At 44.3% G+C, this 16700-nt stretch overlaps 4 non-coding genes and 4 pseudogenes across 4 annotated transcripts; all 8 read right to left on the bottom strand.

The window, feature by feature from the left end:
• Window positions 1–6203: 6203 nt before the first annotated feature.
• Window positions 6204–6272, bottom strand: LOC134411702 (U6 spliceosomal RNA; annotated as a pseudogene).
• Window positions 6273–7885: 1613 nt separating this feature from the next.
• On the bottom strand, window positions 7886–7954 carry LOC134411735 (U6 spliceosomal RNA; annotated as a pseudogene).
• Window positions 7955–9634: 1680 nt separating this feature from the next.
• LOC134411751 (U6 spliceosomal RNA) lies at window positions 9635–9738 on the bottom strand. The gene has a single exon (XR_010026366.1). It is a non-coding gene; the product is annotated as a U6 spliceosomal RNA (small nuclear RNA).
• A 1455-nt stretch (window positions 9739–11193) lies between these two features.
• On the bottom strand, window positions 11194–11297 carry LOC134411799 (U6 spliceosomal RNA). Its single transcript, XR_010026369.1, has one exon. It is a non-coding gene; the product is annotated as a U6 spliceosomal RNA (small nuclear RNA).
• A 1492-nt stretch (window positions 11298–12789) lies between these two features.
• LOC134411761 (U6 spliceosomal RNA) lies at window positions 12790–12858 on the bottom strand (annotated as a pseudogene).
• A 1524-nt stretch (window positions 12859–14382) lies between these two features.
• Window positions 14383–14486, bottom strand: LOC134411777 (U6 spliceosomal RNA). The gene has a single exon (XR_010026368.1). It is a non-coding gene; the product is annotated as a U6 spliceosomal RNA (small nuclear RNA).
• A 719-nt stretch (window positions 14487–15205) lies between these two features.
• On the bottom strand, window positions 15206–15271 carry LOC134411769 (U6 spliceosomal RNA; annotated as a pseudogene).
• A 502-nt stretch (window positions 15272–15773) lies between these two features.
• On the bottom strand, window positions 15774–15877 carry LOC134411826 (U6 spliceosomal RNA). Its single transcript, XR_010026371.1, has one exon. It is a non-coding gene; the product is annotated as a U6 spliceosomal RNA (small nuclear RNA).
• Window positions 15878–16700: the final 823 nt, after the last annotated feature.

The following is a 16700-nucleotide window of genomic DNA, read 5'->3' as shown; positions in this document are numbered from 1 at the left end:
ATAATTTTCTCTGTATCGTTCCAATTTTAATATATGTGCTGCCGATGCGAGCACAACCCTAACCCTAACCCTAACCTTAACCCTAACCCTAACCCTAACCCTAACCCTAACCCTAACCCTAACCCTAACCCGAACCCGAACCCGAACCCTAACCCTAACTCTAACTCTAACCCTAACCCTAACCCTAACCCTAACCCTAACCGTAACCCGAACCCGAACCCGAACCCGAACCCTAACCCTAACCCTAACCCTAACCCTAACCCTAACCCTAACCCCAACCCTAACCCCAACCCTAACCCTAACCCTAACCCTAAACCCACCCCCAACCCTAACCCCAACCCTAACCGTAACCCTAACCCTAACCCTAACCCTAACCCTAACCTAACCCTAACCCGGAACCTAACACGGAACCTAACACGGAACCTAACCCTAACCCGAACCCGAACCCGAACCCTAACCCGAACCTGAACCATAACCCTAACCCGGAAACTAACCCTAACCCGGAACCTAACCCTAACCCAGAACCTAACACGGAACCTAACACGGAACCTAACCCTAACCCTAACCCTAACCCGGAATGTAAGCCAGAACCTAACCTTAATCCTAACCCTAACCCGGAACCTAACCCTAACCCGGAACGTAACCCGGAACCAAATTCGGAACCTAACCCGGAACCTAACCCGGAACCTAACCCTAACCCTAACCCTAACACGGAATGTTAGCCGGAACCTAACCTTAATCCTAACCCTAACCCGGAACCTAACCCTAACCCGGAACGTAACCCGGAACCTAACCCGGAACCAAATTCGGAACCTTTTTTTTTATTATTATTATTAAATTTTTATTCATTTTCAACACTATATAAACATAGGTAAACATTACCAAAATATAACTGAAACAAAACACAATAAGAAAAAAAAAAAAAACATCAAATATCTGCTGCATACATATTGAATGATTGTTGAGTACAAATATCAAAAACTATTACATATACCTTATCATACTACAACATCTTCGTTCTTAACATAAAAGTGCACCCCCCACCTCGGGATCATTCTTGAGTCCAAAATCTAATCGTTTCTTCTGCTGGTGGTTTCCCACTTCCCTTAGTAAACACAAACACTAGGAACTGTTTCCAAATTCCTTCGAACTCATTTATTTTAGTTACGCCTTTTCTCCACTTAATATTACATGTCAGTTTATCATTAATGGCTATGTCCCATACTTCTTTGTACCATTCCTCAATAGAATATTCCCCTTGGACCTTCCAGTTCCTAGCTACCATCAGTCGTGCTGCAACCAACAAATTCGATATCAGCTCTATAGTTCCTTTTCCACACTTTATATCTTCAAATAGTGACAGCAATGCTATTTTTGGTGTTTGTTCTATTTTCATTCCCACTATTTCTTCAATTTCTGAGAACACCATCTTCCATAATCTTTGTACATATTTGCATTGCCACCACATATGTAAATACGTTCCTTTTTCCCCACAACCTCTCCAACAATTTGCTGAATGTTGATCACTTATCTTATTCAATCTAACCGGGGTTAGGTACCACCTCCATAGGATTTTAAAATAATTCTCCTTTATTCTTACTGATAAACTTCTCAACACTCTTTGTTTCCATAGTCCCTCCCAGCTCTGTCGCCCTATTTGTATCTTCAAATCTGATTCCCAAACCATTTTCTCTGTATTCTCTCTAAACTCCTTCTCTAACAATATTTTATATATTTCACTCATTAATCCTTTTGAAACTATACTCCCTCCTTTCCCTTCCTCCTTACTTACTACTAATTCTTCAAACCTCGTCATCTTTCTGCACATTCTATTATCTTTAATCCACTTTTTATTCCATTGCTCTAATTGACCATATTCTAGCCAAGATAGCTTCTTCTCCTTTAACAAATTTTCCATATCCTCTCTTGTTTTAATATCTCTTACCCAATCCTTTAATCTTATTTTATTTTTCTCTTTTAATATTTTACATAATCTACCCTTTAGATCCTCTGGGAAATTCTTTAACATTATTATCGGTGCTAAGGGAGAGTTGCTCGGAAGCAGCTTCCCTTTAAATTTACTCCAAATTTCCCATTGAGTCCTCAGGAGTGGATTATCTATACTTCCAACCCACTTTCTTCCTCCGTCTTTAAAAAAAACATTCTCCAAATTCATCTCTACCTTATTTATGGTTTTTTCTTCCATCCAATATAAATCTCCTACTCCCTTAATTGCTTCTACAACATGTCTTAATCTATTTGCTACGTAGTATAATTTTATGTTTGGGAGACCCATTCCCCCCTTTTTTTGGCTTAGGTACCAATTATTTTTATTCACTCTTGCTCTCTTTTCTCCATTACAATATTTATTAATAATATTTTGCCAACTTTTTATCTCGGTTTCTGATATTTTTATAGGTAACATTCTAAATACAAAATTAATTTTAGCTAATATCTTCATTTTTATTAAGGCTATTCTTCCGAACCAAGATAAATTTAATCTTTTATATTTCTCCAATTTCTCTAATACCTCTTTCTTTAACCTCGTTAAATTTTCCTTTTCAAGATTCTCTAATTTTTTTGTAATTTTAATTCCCAAATATTTAATCTCATTCTTAACTTTCAATTCCATTCCCTTAAATTCCCAATCCTTTTCTTCCTTCTTGGTATAGTTAAACAACATCATCTCTGATTTAGACCAATTTATTTTTAACCCTGTAATTTCCTCAAATTCCCTCAACTGATATTTAATTCTTTCTAATTTTCTTAATGGATTCTTAATGGTCAATAAAGTGTCATCCGCAAACATGTTTAACTTTATTTCCCTTACCTCTCCAATTCCTTCTAACTCTTCATCCTCCCTTAGTGCCTTCGCCAAAACTTCCATAACCATTACAAACAGGACCGGCGAGAGCGGACATCCTTGTCTTGTTCCTCTGGCTAGTCGTATCTTTTCAGTAAGTCCGTCATTTACCACCACTACCGCCGTATTTTGGGAATATAGCTGTTCTATTACATTTTTAAATTTATTTCCAAATCCCAATTTATCTATAATACTCTTTAGTGCCTGCCAGCTCACACAATCAAAAGCTTTAAAAATATCTAATGCCATAATACCTGCCTTAATATTTGCTTTTTTTATTACATTTATTACATTTAAAACTCTACCCACTAAATTATGCATATGCCTTCCTACCACAAACCCACATTGATCTGCTCCTATATATTCTGCCAAAAATTTATTTAGCCGTTTGGCCATAATAGATGTAAAAATTTTAGCATCCTGATTTATTAAAGAAATAGGTCTATAAGAATCGGGATTAGTCAAATCTTTATCTGGTTTTGGGATCAGAATTATCACTGAATGTTCCCATGATTCAGGTATCTTCTCTCCTGATAATATCCTATTATAAAGTTCCATTAATTTTGGAACTAAACAGTCTTTGAAGACCTTATAATATTCTGGACCCAAACCATCTGCTCCCGGTGATTTACCAACTTTTAACTTATCAATAACCTCTTCAACTTCTCTTTGAGTTATTACTGACTCCATTAACTCCTTATATTCTAATTTTATTCCCTTCTTTATAAACCTTCCAATATACTCCTCCACCTTTTCTTGTTGAATTTCTTTACCCTTATACAATTCCTGATAGAATTCCTGAAAAATTTTTATTTTAGCTTTCATTGCATGACAATAATTCCCTCGGCTATCTTTCAACGTTTCTATCCCATTCCTCCCTTTTTCTTTTTGTGTGAGCTTGGCAAGCAACCTCGAGTTCTTATCACTGTTTTCAAAATATTCCCTTTTCATATACATTAAATTCTTTTGAATCTCTTCTATATTTAAATTTTCTAATTGTTTCTTCTTAGCTTGTATTTCCACTAATTTATATTTATCTTTAACTCGACAATATCTTTCCTCCAAGTTTTTAATTTCTATCTCTAACTTTTCCTGTTCTGCACGTTGTTGTCTTTTTAAACTACATGTTTCTCTAATACAGATTCCTCTTGCTACAGCCTTCATGGTGTCCCAAATGACTGACCCAGCTGTTCCTCCTTTTTCATTAATTTCCCATGACTCCGACAGTTCCTTCCAAATTTTATCTACTATTTTATTATATTTCAATATCTTTGTATTCAGCTTCCATCTATATGCCTCTTTATAATCTTTCTTAACTGTAAATTCTAGACTTAACAAGGCATGATCAGTTACTTTTATTACCCCCATTTCCATTTTACAAATCCTCGTTGCAAAATCTTTAGAAACAAATATATAATCTATCCTGGAGTATGTATGATGAACTAGGGAAAAGTATGAAAATCCAGGCCTATTCCCGTTAAGTAAACGCCACGAATCTAAATAATCATTTTCTTTTACTAATTTATTCAATATAGTCATATTGTTCCTCTTTTCAGCATTAGTGGGATTTGACCTGTCCCGTTTATTATCCATAACCATATTAAAATCCCCAGATAATATAACATACCCCTCCTTAAATTCTTCTATTTCTTTAAACAACTTTATAAAAAACTCTCTATGCCTCTCATTTGGGGCATAAACATTAATCAAAGTATAGACCTTTCCCTCAATTTTACCTTTTAACATAAGATATCTGCCCTTATCATCCTTTTTTACTTCTTCTAAAATAAACCCACTTTTTTTTGAAATCAAAGTGGCCACTCCATTTTTTTTCGATGTCCCTAATGACTTTTCATAATAGGCTAACCACTTTAATTTTATCATATTCGAATTCTCAGAGCCTTGGTGTGTCTCTTGGACCATTATAATATCTGATCCCTCTTTATTAAGCATTTGTTCTATTCTCTTCCTTTTCACGACTGCCCCCAAACCTTTAACATTGAGTGTTGATACCTTTATCTTTTTATCCATAATCACCCTTTTGAAATCTCTTCCGATCCCTTGTGCTCAGCAGTTCAAACTTGCTTACATAAAAAAACAAACTACATACATAAAACCCCCACCCTCCTACCCCAATCCCTCCTCTCCTACCTTCCCCCCCTCCCCACCCCCCCACTCTAATCCCCCCCATATCCCCGTGAGTCTAGTACTCCAGCCATCTACTTTAAAGGGGGGGGAGGCAGTGCTGCGCCTGGCCGGCAGGTTTCTATATTAGCATTTCTATTTGCAATTATCTCCAAACATAATTAACAATTCTCTTACTCTCCAGATGTCCCAGCCTCATTCCCTCCCCCACCCACTCCAGCCCCATTTGTTTCCCCATCCTAACCTAACCCGTGAACCCAACCCGGAACCAAACCCGGAACCTAACCCGGAACCAAACCCGGAACCTAACCCGGAACCTAACCCGGAACCAAACCCGGAACCTAACCCTAACCCGGAACCTAAACCGGAACCTATCCCAGAACCTAACCCGGAACCAAACCCGGAACCTAACCCGGAACCTAACCCTAACCCTAACCCGGAACCTAACCCTAACCCGGAACCTAACCCTAATCCGGAACCTATCACTAACCCTAACCCGGAACCTAACCCTAACCCAGAACCTAACCCTAACCCGGAACCTAACCCTAACCCTAACCCGGAACCAAACCCTAACCCGGAACCTAACCCTAACCCGGAACCTAACCCTAACCCTAACCCGGAACCAAACCCTAATCCGGAACCTAACCCTAACCCGGAACCTAACCCTAACCCTAACCCTAACCCTAACCCTAACCCTAACCCTAACCCTAACCCTAACCCTAACCCTAACCCTAACCTAACCTTAATCCTAACCCTAACCCGGAACCTAACCCTAACCCGGAACGTAACCCGGAACCTAACCCGGAACCAAATTCGGAACCTAACCCGGAACCTAACCTGGAACCAAACCCTAAACCGGAACCTAACCCTAACCCGGAACCTAACCCTAACCCGGAACCTAACCGGGTTAGGGTTAGGCAAATATAGAAAGCTTTATAAGTTGCTCCGAAAAGACGTTCAGATACCCATTCCGGCAAAAACTTGTATTGCACAAAACGGGCCGTAACGGCAGCTTCCCAATGAGGTAAGTGAACCAAACTCACCAGATACACATGACAAGTTCGGGCAAATAAAAAAAGCTCCAAAATTTACCACGAAACCACGTTCAGAAACCCGTGCTGGCAAAAACGCGTATTGCGCAAATTGGGCCGTAACGGCAACTTCCCAATAAGTTAAGTGAACCAAACTCACCAGATGCGCAGGGGCCATGCTAATCTTCTCTGTATCGTTCCAATTTTTGTATATGTGTTGCCGAAGCGAGCACTACACTAACCGTAACCCTAACCCTAACCCTAACCCTAACCCTAACCTAACCCTAACCCTAACTCTAACCCTAACCCTAACCCTAACCCTAACCCTAACCCTAACCCTAATTTTATCTGTATCATTCCAATTTTAGTATATGTGCTGCCGATGCGAGAACAATCCTAACCCTAACCCTAACCCTAACCCCAACCCTAACCCCAACCCTAACCCTAACCCTAACCCTAACCCTAACCCTAACCCGGAACCTAACCCTAACCCGGAACCTAACCCTAAACCTAACCCTAACCCTAACCCTAACCCTAACTCTAACCCTAACCCTAACCCGGAACCTAACCCTAACCCGGAACCTAACCCTAAACCTAACCCTAACCCGAACCCGAACCATAACCCTAACCCGGAAGCTAACCCTAACCCGGAACCTAACCCTAACCCTAACCCTAACCCAGAACCTAACCCGGAACCTAACCCGGAATCTAACCCGGAACCTAACCTTAATCCTAACCCTAACCCGGAATCTAACCCGTAACATAACCCGGAAACTAACCCGGAACCAAATCCGGAAACTAACCCGGAACCCTACCCTAAACCTAACCCTAACCCTAACCCTAACCCTAACCCTAACCCTAACCCTAACCCTAACCCTAAACCTAAACCTAAACCTAAACCTAACCCTAACCCTAACCCTAACCCTAACCCTAACCTTAACCCTAACCCTAACCCTAACCCTTACCTTAAACTTAACTCTAACCCTAACCCTAACCCTAACCCTAACCCTAACCCTAACCCTAACCCTAACCCTAACCTTAACCATAATTTTCTCTGTATCGTTCCAATTTTATTATATGTGCTGACGATGCGAGCACAACCCTAACCCTAACCCTAACCTTAACCCTAACCCTAACCCTAACCGTAACCGTAACACTAACCCTAACCTTAACCCTAACCCTAACCCTAACCCTTACCTTAACCTTAACCCTAACCCTAACCCTAACCCTAACCCTAACCCTAACCCTAACCCTAACCCTAACCTTAACCATAATTTTCTATGTATCGTTCCAATTTTAATATATCTGCTGCCGATGCGAGCACAACCCTAACCCTAACCTTAACCTTAACCCTAACCCTAACCGTAACCCTAACCCTAACCCTAACCCTAACCCTAACCCTAACCCTAACCCGAACCCTAACCCTAACCCTAACCCTAACCCTAACCCTAACCCTAACCAAATTCGGAACCTAACCCGGAACCTAACCCGGAACCAAACCCTAAACCGGAACCTAACCCTAACCCGGAACCTAACCCTAACCCGGAACCTAACCGGGTTAGGGTTAGGCAAATATAGAAAGCTTTATAAGTTGCTCCGAAAAGACGTTCAGATACCCATTCCGGCAAAAACTTGTATTGCACAAAACGGGCCGTAACGGCAGCTTCCCAATTAGGTAAGTGAACCAAACTCACCAGATACACATAACAAGTTCGGGCAAATAAAGAAAGCTCCAAAATTTACCACGAAACCACGTTCAGAAACCCGTGCTGGCAAAAACGCGTATTGCGCAAATTGGGCCGTAACGGCAACTTCCCAATAAGTTAAGTGAACCAAACTCACCAGATGCGCAGGGGCCATGCTAATCTTCTCTGTATCATTCCAATTTTTGTATATGTGTTGCCGAAGCGAGCACTACACTAACCGTAACCCTAACCCTAACCCTAACCCTAACCCTAACCCGGAACCTAACCCTAACTCTAACCCTAACCCTAACCCTAACCGTAACCCTAACCCTAACCCTAATTTTATCTGTATCATTCCAATTTTAGTATATGTGCAGCCGATGCGAGAACATTCCTAAGCCTAACCCTAACCCTAACCCCAACCCTATCCCCAACCCTAACCCTAACCCTAACCCTAACCCTAACCCTAACCCGGAACCTAACCCTAACCCGGAACCTATCCCTAAACCTAACCCTAACCCTAACTCTAACCCTAACCCTAACCCGGAACCTAACCCTAACCCGGAACCTCACCCTAAACCTAACTCTAACCCGAACCCGAACCCGAACCATAACCCTCACCCGGAAACTAACCCTAACCCGGAACCTAACCCTAACCCTAACCCTAACCCAGAACCTAACCCGGAACCTAACCCGGAATCTAACCCGGAACCTAACCTTAATCCTAACCCTAACCCGGAATCTAACCCGTAACATAACCCGGAAACTAACCCGGAACCAAACCCGGAACCTAACCCGGAACCCTACCCTAAAACTAACCCTAACCCTAACCCTAACCCTACCCTAGCCCTAACCCTAACCCTAACCCTAACCCTAACCCTAACCCTAAACCTAAACCTAAACCTAAACCTAACCCTAACCCTAACCCTAACCCTAACCCTAACCCTAACCCTAAACCTAACCTTAACCCTAACCCTAACCCTAACCCTTACCTTAAACTTAACCCTAACCCTAACCCTAACCCTAACCCTAACCTTAACCCTAACCCTAACCCTAACCTTAACCATAATTTTCTCTGTATCGTTCCAATTTTATTATATGTGCTGACGGTGCGAGCACAACCCTAACCCTAACCCTAACCTTAACCCTAACCCTAACCCTAACCGTAACCGTAACCGTAACCCTAACCCTAACCTTAACCCTAACCCTAACCCTAACCCTTACCTTAACCTTAACCCTAACCCTAACCCTAACCCTAACCCTAACCCTAACCCTAACCCTAACCTTAACCATAATTTTCTCTGTATCGTTCCAATTTTAATATATCTGCTGCCGATGCGAGCACAACCCTAACCCTAACCCTAACCTCAACCCTAACTGTAACCCTAACCCGAACCCGAACCCTAACCCTAACCCTAACCCTAACCCTAACCCCAACCCCAACCCTAACCACAACCCTAACCCTAACCCTAACCCTAAACCCAACCCCAACCCTAACCCCAACCCTAACCGTAACCCTAACCCTAACCCTAACCCTAACCCTAACCCTAACCTAACCCTAACCCGCAACGTAACCCGGAACCTAACCCGGAACCAAATTCGGAACCTAACCCGGAACCTAACCCGGAACCAAACCCTAAACCGGAACCTAACCCTAACCCGGAACCTAACCCTAACCCGGAACCTAACCGGGTTAGGGTTAGGCAAATATAGAAAGCTTTATAAGTTGCTCCGAAAAGACGTTCAGATACCCATTCCGGCAAAAACTTGTATTGCGCAAAAAGAGCCGTAATGGCAGCTTCCCAATGAGGTAAGTGAACCGAAATCACCAGATGCACATGACAAGTTGGGGCAAATAAAGAAAGCTCAAAAATTTACCCCGAAACCACGTTCAGAATCCCGTGCTGGGCAAAAACGCGTATGGGCAAAAACCAAACTCACCAGATGGGCAGGGGCCATGCTAATCTTCTCTGTATCGTTCCAATTTTTGTATATGTGTTGCCGAAGCGAGCACAATCCTAACCCTAACCCTAACCCTAACCCTAACCCTAACCCTAACCCTAACCCTAACCCTAACCCTAACCCTAACCCTTAACTTAACCTTAACCCTAACCCTAACCCTAACCCTAACCCTAACTCTAACCCTAACCCTAACCCTAATTTTCTCTGTATCGTTCCAATTTTAATATGTGTGCTGCCGATGAGAGCACAACCCTAACCCTAACCCTAACCCTAACCCTAACCATAACCCTAACCGTAACCCTAACCCTAACCCTAACCCTAACCCGAACCCGAACCCGAACCCGAACCCTAACCCTAACCCTAACCCTAACCCCAACCCTAACCCCAACCCTAACCCTAACCCTAACCCCAAACCTAACCCCAACCCCAACCCTAACCCCAACCCTAACCCTAACCCTAACCCTAACCTTAACCCTAACCCTAACCCTAACCCGAACCCGAACCCGAACCCGAACCCGAACCATAACCCTAACCCGGAAACTAACCCTAACCCGGAACCTAACCCTAACCCGGAACCTAACCTGGAACCTTCCTATCTCTCCTCTCTCATCTCACACTATTGCCCTGCTCGTGCTCTTCGCTCCTCTGATGCCATGTTTCTCGCCTGCCCAAGGGCCTCTACTTCCCTTGCTCGGCTTCGTCCATTTTCGTCTGCTGCCCCTTACGCCTGGAACGCTCTTCCAGAACATTTGAGAACTACAAGTTCAACCGCAGCTTTTAAAGCTCAGCTAAAAACTTTTCTTTTTCCTAAAGCTTTTAAAACTTGATGTTGTGCAGACTTCTACTGTTACTTTCTACTGTTAGTTTTTCCCTACCCTGTGCCTGCTTACCCTTCCCTGTACCTGTTTGCATTCTCTTCCCCTCCTTATTGTTTTACTATGATTTTATTAGATTGTAAGCCTATGCGGCAGGGTCTTGCTATTTACTGTTTTACTCTGTACAGCACCATGTACATTGATGGTGCTATATAAATAAATAATAATAATAATAATAATAATAACCTAACACGGAACCTTACCCTAACCCTAACCCTAACCCGGAATGTAAGCCGGAACCTAACCTTAATCCTAACCCTAACCAGGAACCTAACCCTAACCCGGAACCTAACCCTAACCCTAACCCTAAACCTAACCCTAACCCGGAACCTAACCCTAAACCGGAAACTAACTCTAAACCGGAACCTAACCCTAACCCGGAACCTAACCCTAACCCGGAACTTAACCGGGTTAGGGTTATTGGAAAAAATATTAAAAGCTCTATAAGTTGCACCTAAAAGTCGTTCAGATACGCATTCCGGCAAAAACTCGTATTGCGCAAAAAGAGCCGTAATGGCAGCTTCCCAATGAGGTAAGTGAACCGAAATCTCCAGATGCACATGACAAGTTGGGGCAAATAAAGAAAGCTCAAAAATTTACCCCGAAACCACGTTCAGAATCCCGTGCTGGGCAAAAACGCGTATGGGCAAAAACCAAACTCACCATATGGGCAGGGGACATGCTAATCTTCTCTGTATCGTTCTAATTTTTGTATATGTGTTGCCGAAGCGAGCACAATCCTAACCCTAACCCTAACCCTAACCCTAACCCTAACCCTAACCCTAACCCTAACCCTAACCCTAACCCTAACCCTAACCCTAACCCTAACCCTAACCCTAACCCTAACCCTTACCTTAACCTTAACCCTAACCCTAACCCTTACCTTAACCTTAACCCTAACCCTAACCCTAACCCTAACCCTAACCCTAACCCTAACCCTAACCCTAACCCTAATTTTCTCTGTATCGTTCCAATTTTAATATGTGTGCTGCCGATGCGAGCACAACACTAACCCTAACCCTAACCCTAACCCTAACCCTAACCCTAACCCTAACCCTAACCCTAACCCTAACCCTAACCCTAACCCTAACCGTAACCCTAACCCTAACCCTAACCCGAAACCGAACCCGAACCCTAACCCTAACCATAACCCTAACCCTAACCCTAACCCTAACCCTAACCCCAACCCTAACCCCAACCCCAACCCTAACCCCAACCCTAACCCTAACCCTAACCCTAACCCCAACCCTAACCCCAACCCCAACCCTAACCCCAACCCTAACCCTAACCCTAACCTTAACCCTAACCCTAACCCTAACCCTAACCCTAATCCGGAACCTAACCCTAACCCGGAACCTAACCCTAATCCGGAACCTAAAACGGAACCTAACACGGAACCTAACACGGAACCTAACCCTAACCCTAACCCTAACCCGAACCCGAACCCGAACCCGAACCCTAACCCTAACCCGAACCCGAACCCGAACCCAAACCGGAACCCGAACCATAACCCTAACCATGAAACTAACCCTAACCCGGAACCTAACCCTAACCCGGAACCTAACATGGAACCTAACACAGAACCTTACCCTAACCCTAACCCGGAATGTAAGCCGGAACCTAACCTTAATCCTAACTCTAACCCGGAACCTAACCCTAACCCGGAACGTAACCCGGAACCTAACCCAGAACCAAATTCGGAACCTAACCCGGAACCTAACCCGGAACCAAACCCTAAACCGGAACCTAACCCTAACCCGGAACCTAACCCTAACCCGGAACCTAACCGGGTTAGGGTTAGGCAAATATAGAAAGCTTTATAAGTTGCTCCGAAAAGACGTTCAGATACCCATTCCGTCAAAAACTCATATTGCGCAAAACGGGCCGTAACGGCAGCTTCCCAATGAGGTAAGTGAACCAAACTCACCAGATACACATGACAAGTTCGGGCAAATAAAGAAAGCTCCAAAATTTACCACGAAACCACGTTCAGAAACCCGTGCTGGCAAAAACGCGTATTGCGCAAATTGGGCCGTAACGGCAACTTCCCAATAAGTTAAGTGAACCAAACTAACCAGATGCACAAGACAAGGTGGGACAAATATAGAAAGCTCAAAAAGTTACGCCAAAACCACGTTCAGATACCCATTCCGGTCAAAAACGTGTATTGCGCAAAACGGGCCGTAACGGCAGCTTCCCAATGCGGTAAGTGAAGCAAACTCACCAGATGCGCAGGGGCCATGCTAATCTTCTCTGTATCATTCCAATTTTTGTATAAGTGTTGCCGAAGCGAGCACAACACTAACCGTAACCGTAACCCTAACCCTAACTCTAACCCTAACCCTAACCCTAACCCTAACCCTAACCCTAACCCTAACCCTAATTTTATCTGTATCATTCCAATTTTAGTATATGTGCTGCCGATGCGAGAACAACCCTAACCCTAACCCTAACCCTAACCCCAACCCTAACCCCAACCCTAACCCTAACCCTAACCCTAACCCTAACCCTAACCCTAACCCTAACCCTAACCCGGAACCTAACCCTAACCCGGAACCTAACCCTAAACCTAACCCTAAACCTAACCCTAACCCTAACCCTAACCCGGAACCTAACCCTAACCCGGAACCTAACCCTAAACCTAAGCCTAAACGTAAACCGAACCCGAACCATAACCCTAACCCGGAAACTAACCCTAACCCGGAACCTAACCCTAACCCTAACCCTAACCCAGAACCTAACCCGGAACCTAACCCGGAACCTAACCTTAATCCTAACCCTAACCCGGAATCTAACCCGGAACATAACCCGGAAACTAACGCGGAACCAAACCCGGAACCTAACCCGGAACCCAACCCTAACCCTAACCCTAACCCTAACCCTAACCCTAACCCTAACCCTAACCCTAACCCTAACCCTAAACCTTACCCTAACCCTAACCCTAACCCTAAACCTAAACCTAACCCTAACCCTAACCCTAACCCTGACCTTAACCCTAACCCTAACCCTAACCCTTACCTTAACCTTAACCCTAACCCTAACCCTAACCCTAACCCTAACCCTAACCCTAACCCTAACCTTAACCATAATGTTCTCTGTATCGTTCCAATTTTATTATATGTGCTGCCGATGCGAGCACAACCCTAACCCTAACCCTAACCTTAACCCTAACCCTAACCCTAACCCTAACCCTAACCCTAACCCTAACCCTAACCCTAACCCTAACCCTAACCCTAACCCTAACCCTAACCCTAACCCTAACCCTAACCCTAACCCTAACCCTAACCCAAACCCGGAACCTAACCCTAACCAGGAACCTAACCCTAACCCGGAACCTAACCCTAACCCTAACCCTAACCCTAACCCGGAACCTAACCCTAAACCGGAAACTAACACTAAACCGGAACCTAACCCTAACCCGGAAGCTCACCCTAACCCGGAACTTAACCGGGTTAGGGTTATTGGAAAAAATATTAAAAGCTCTATAAGTTGCACCGAAAAGACGTTCAGATACCCATTCCGGCAAAAACTCGTATTGCGCAAAACGGGCCGTAACGGCAGCTTCCCAATGAGGTAGGTGAACCTAACTCACCAGATACACATGACAAGTTGGGACAAATATGGACAGCTCCATAAGTTACCCCGAAATGATGTTCAGATACGCATTCCGGCAAAAACTCGTATTGCGCAAAAAGAGCCGTAATGGCAGCTTCCCAATGAGGTAAGTGAACCGAAATCACCAGATACACATGACAAGTTGGGGCAAATAAAGAAAGCTCAAAAAATTACCCCGAAACCACGTTCAGAATCCCGTGCTGGGCAAAAACTCGTATGGGCAAAAACCAAACTCACCACATGGGCAGGGGCCATGCTAATCTTCTCTGTATCGTTCCACTTTTTGTATATGTGTTGCCGAAGCGAGCACAATCCTAACCCTAACCCTAACCCTAACCCTAACCCTAACCCTAACCCTAACCCTAACCCTAACCCTAACCCTAACCCTTACCTTAACCTTAACCCTAACCCTAACCCTAACCCTAACCCTAACACTAACCCTAACCCTAACCCTAACCCTAATTTTCTCTGTATCGTTCCAATTTTAATATGTGTGCTGCCGAAGCGAGCACAACCCTAACCCTAACCCTAACCCTAACCCTAACCCTAACCCTAACCCTAACCCTAACCCTAACCGTAACCGTAACCCTAACCCTAACCCTAACCCTAAACCTAACACTAACCCTAACCCTAACCCTAACCCTAACCGGGAACCTAACCCTAACCCTAACCCGGAACCTAACCCTAACCCGGAACCTAACCCTAACCCTAACCCGGAACCTAACCCTAACCCAGAACCTAACCCTAAACCGGAACCTAACCCTAACCCTAACCCGGAACCTAACCTTAACCCGGAACCTAACCCTAACGCGGAACCTAACCCTAACCCTAACCCGGAACCTAACCCTAACCCGGAAACTAACCCAAACCCGGAACCTAACCCTAACCAGGAACCTAACCCTAACCCGGAACCTAACCCTAACCCTAACCCTAACCCTAACCCGGAACCTAACCCTAAACCGGAACCTAACCCTAAACCGGAACCTAACCTAAACCCGGAAGCTAACCCTAACCCGGAACTTAACCAGGGCAGGGGCCATGCTAATCTTCTCTGTATCGTTCCAATTTTTGTATATGTGTTGCCGAAGCGAGCACAATCCTAACCCTAACCCTAACCCTAACCCTAACCCTAACCCTAACCCGGAACCTAACCCTAAACCGGAAACTAACTCTAAACCGGAACCTAACCCTAACCCGGAAGCTAACCCTAACCCGGAACTTAACCGGGTTAGGGTTATTGGAAAAAATATTAAAAGCTCTATAAGTTGCACCGAAAAGACGTTCAGATACCCATTCCGGCAAAAAGTCGTATTGCGCAAAACGGGCCGTAACGGCAGCTTCCCAATGAGGTAAGTGAACCTAACTCACCAGATACACATGACAAGTTGGGACAAATATGGACAGCTCCATAAGTTACCCCGAAATGATGTTCAGATACGCATTCCTGCAAAAACTCGTATTGCGCAAAAAGAGCCGTAATGGCAGCTTCCCAATGAGGAAAGTGAACCGAAATCACCAGATGCACATGACAAGTTGGGGCAAATAAAGAAAGCTCAAAAATTTACCCCGAAACCACGTTCAGAATCCCGTGCTGGGCAAAAACGCGTATGGGCAAAAACCAAACTGACCACATGGGCAGGGGCCATGGTAATCTTCTCTGTATCGTTCCAATTCTTGTATATGTGTTGCCGAAGCGAGCACAATCCTAACCCTAACCCTAACCCTAACCCTAACCCTAACCCTAACCCTAACCCTAACCCTAACCCTAACCCTAACCCTAACCCTAACCCTAACCCTAACCCTAACCCTAACCCTAACCCTAACCCTAACCCTAACCCTACCCCGAAACCGAACCATAACCCTAACCCTAACCCTAACCCTAACCCCAACCCTAACCCCAACCCCAACCCTAACCCCAACCCTAACACTAACCCTAACCTTAACCCTAACCCTAAACCTAACCCTAACCCTAATCCGGAACCTAACCCTAACCCGGAACCTAACCCTAATCCGGAACCTAACAAGGAACCTAACACGGAACCTAACCCTAACCCTAACCCTAACCCTAACCCTAACCCTAACCCGAACCCGAACCTGAACCCGAACCCGAACCCGAACCCGAACCATAACCCTAACCAGGAAACTAACCCTAACCCGGAACCTAACCCTAACCTGGAACCTAACACGGAAGTTAACACAGAACCTTACCCTAACCCTAACCCGGAATGTAAGCTGGAACCTAACCTTAATCCTAACCCTAACCCGGAACCAAACTCTAAACGGGAACCTAACCCTAACCCGAAACCTAACCCTAACCCGGAACCTAACCGGGTTAGGGTTAGGCAAATATAGAAAGCTTTATAAGTTGCTCCGAAAAGACGTTCAGATAGCCATTCCGGCAAAAACTCGTATTGCGCAAAACGGGCCGTAACGGCAGCTTCCCAATGAGGTAAGTGAACCAAACTCACCAGATACACATGACAAGTTCGGGCAAATAAAGAAAGCTCCAAAATTTACCACGAAA

The sequence above is a fragment of the Elgaria multicarinata genome, chromosome 20, assembly GCF_023053635.1.
Source record: "Elgaria multicarinata webbii isolate HBS135686 ecotype San Diego chromosome 20, rElgMul1.1.pri, whole genome shotgun sequence".
Taxonomy (NCBI): Eukaryota; Metazoa; Chordata; class Lepidosauria; order Squamata; family Anguidae; genus Elgaria; species Elgaria multicarinata.
Note: the sequence above shows the minus strand (reverse complement) of the source record. Positions and strands in the feature narration are given on the sequence as shown.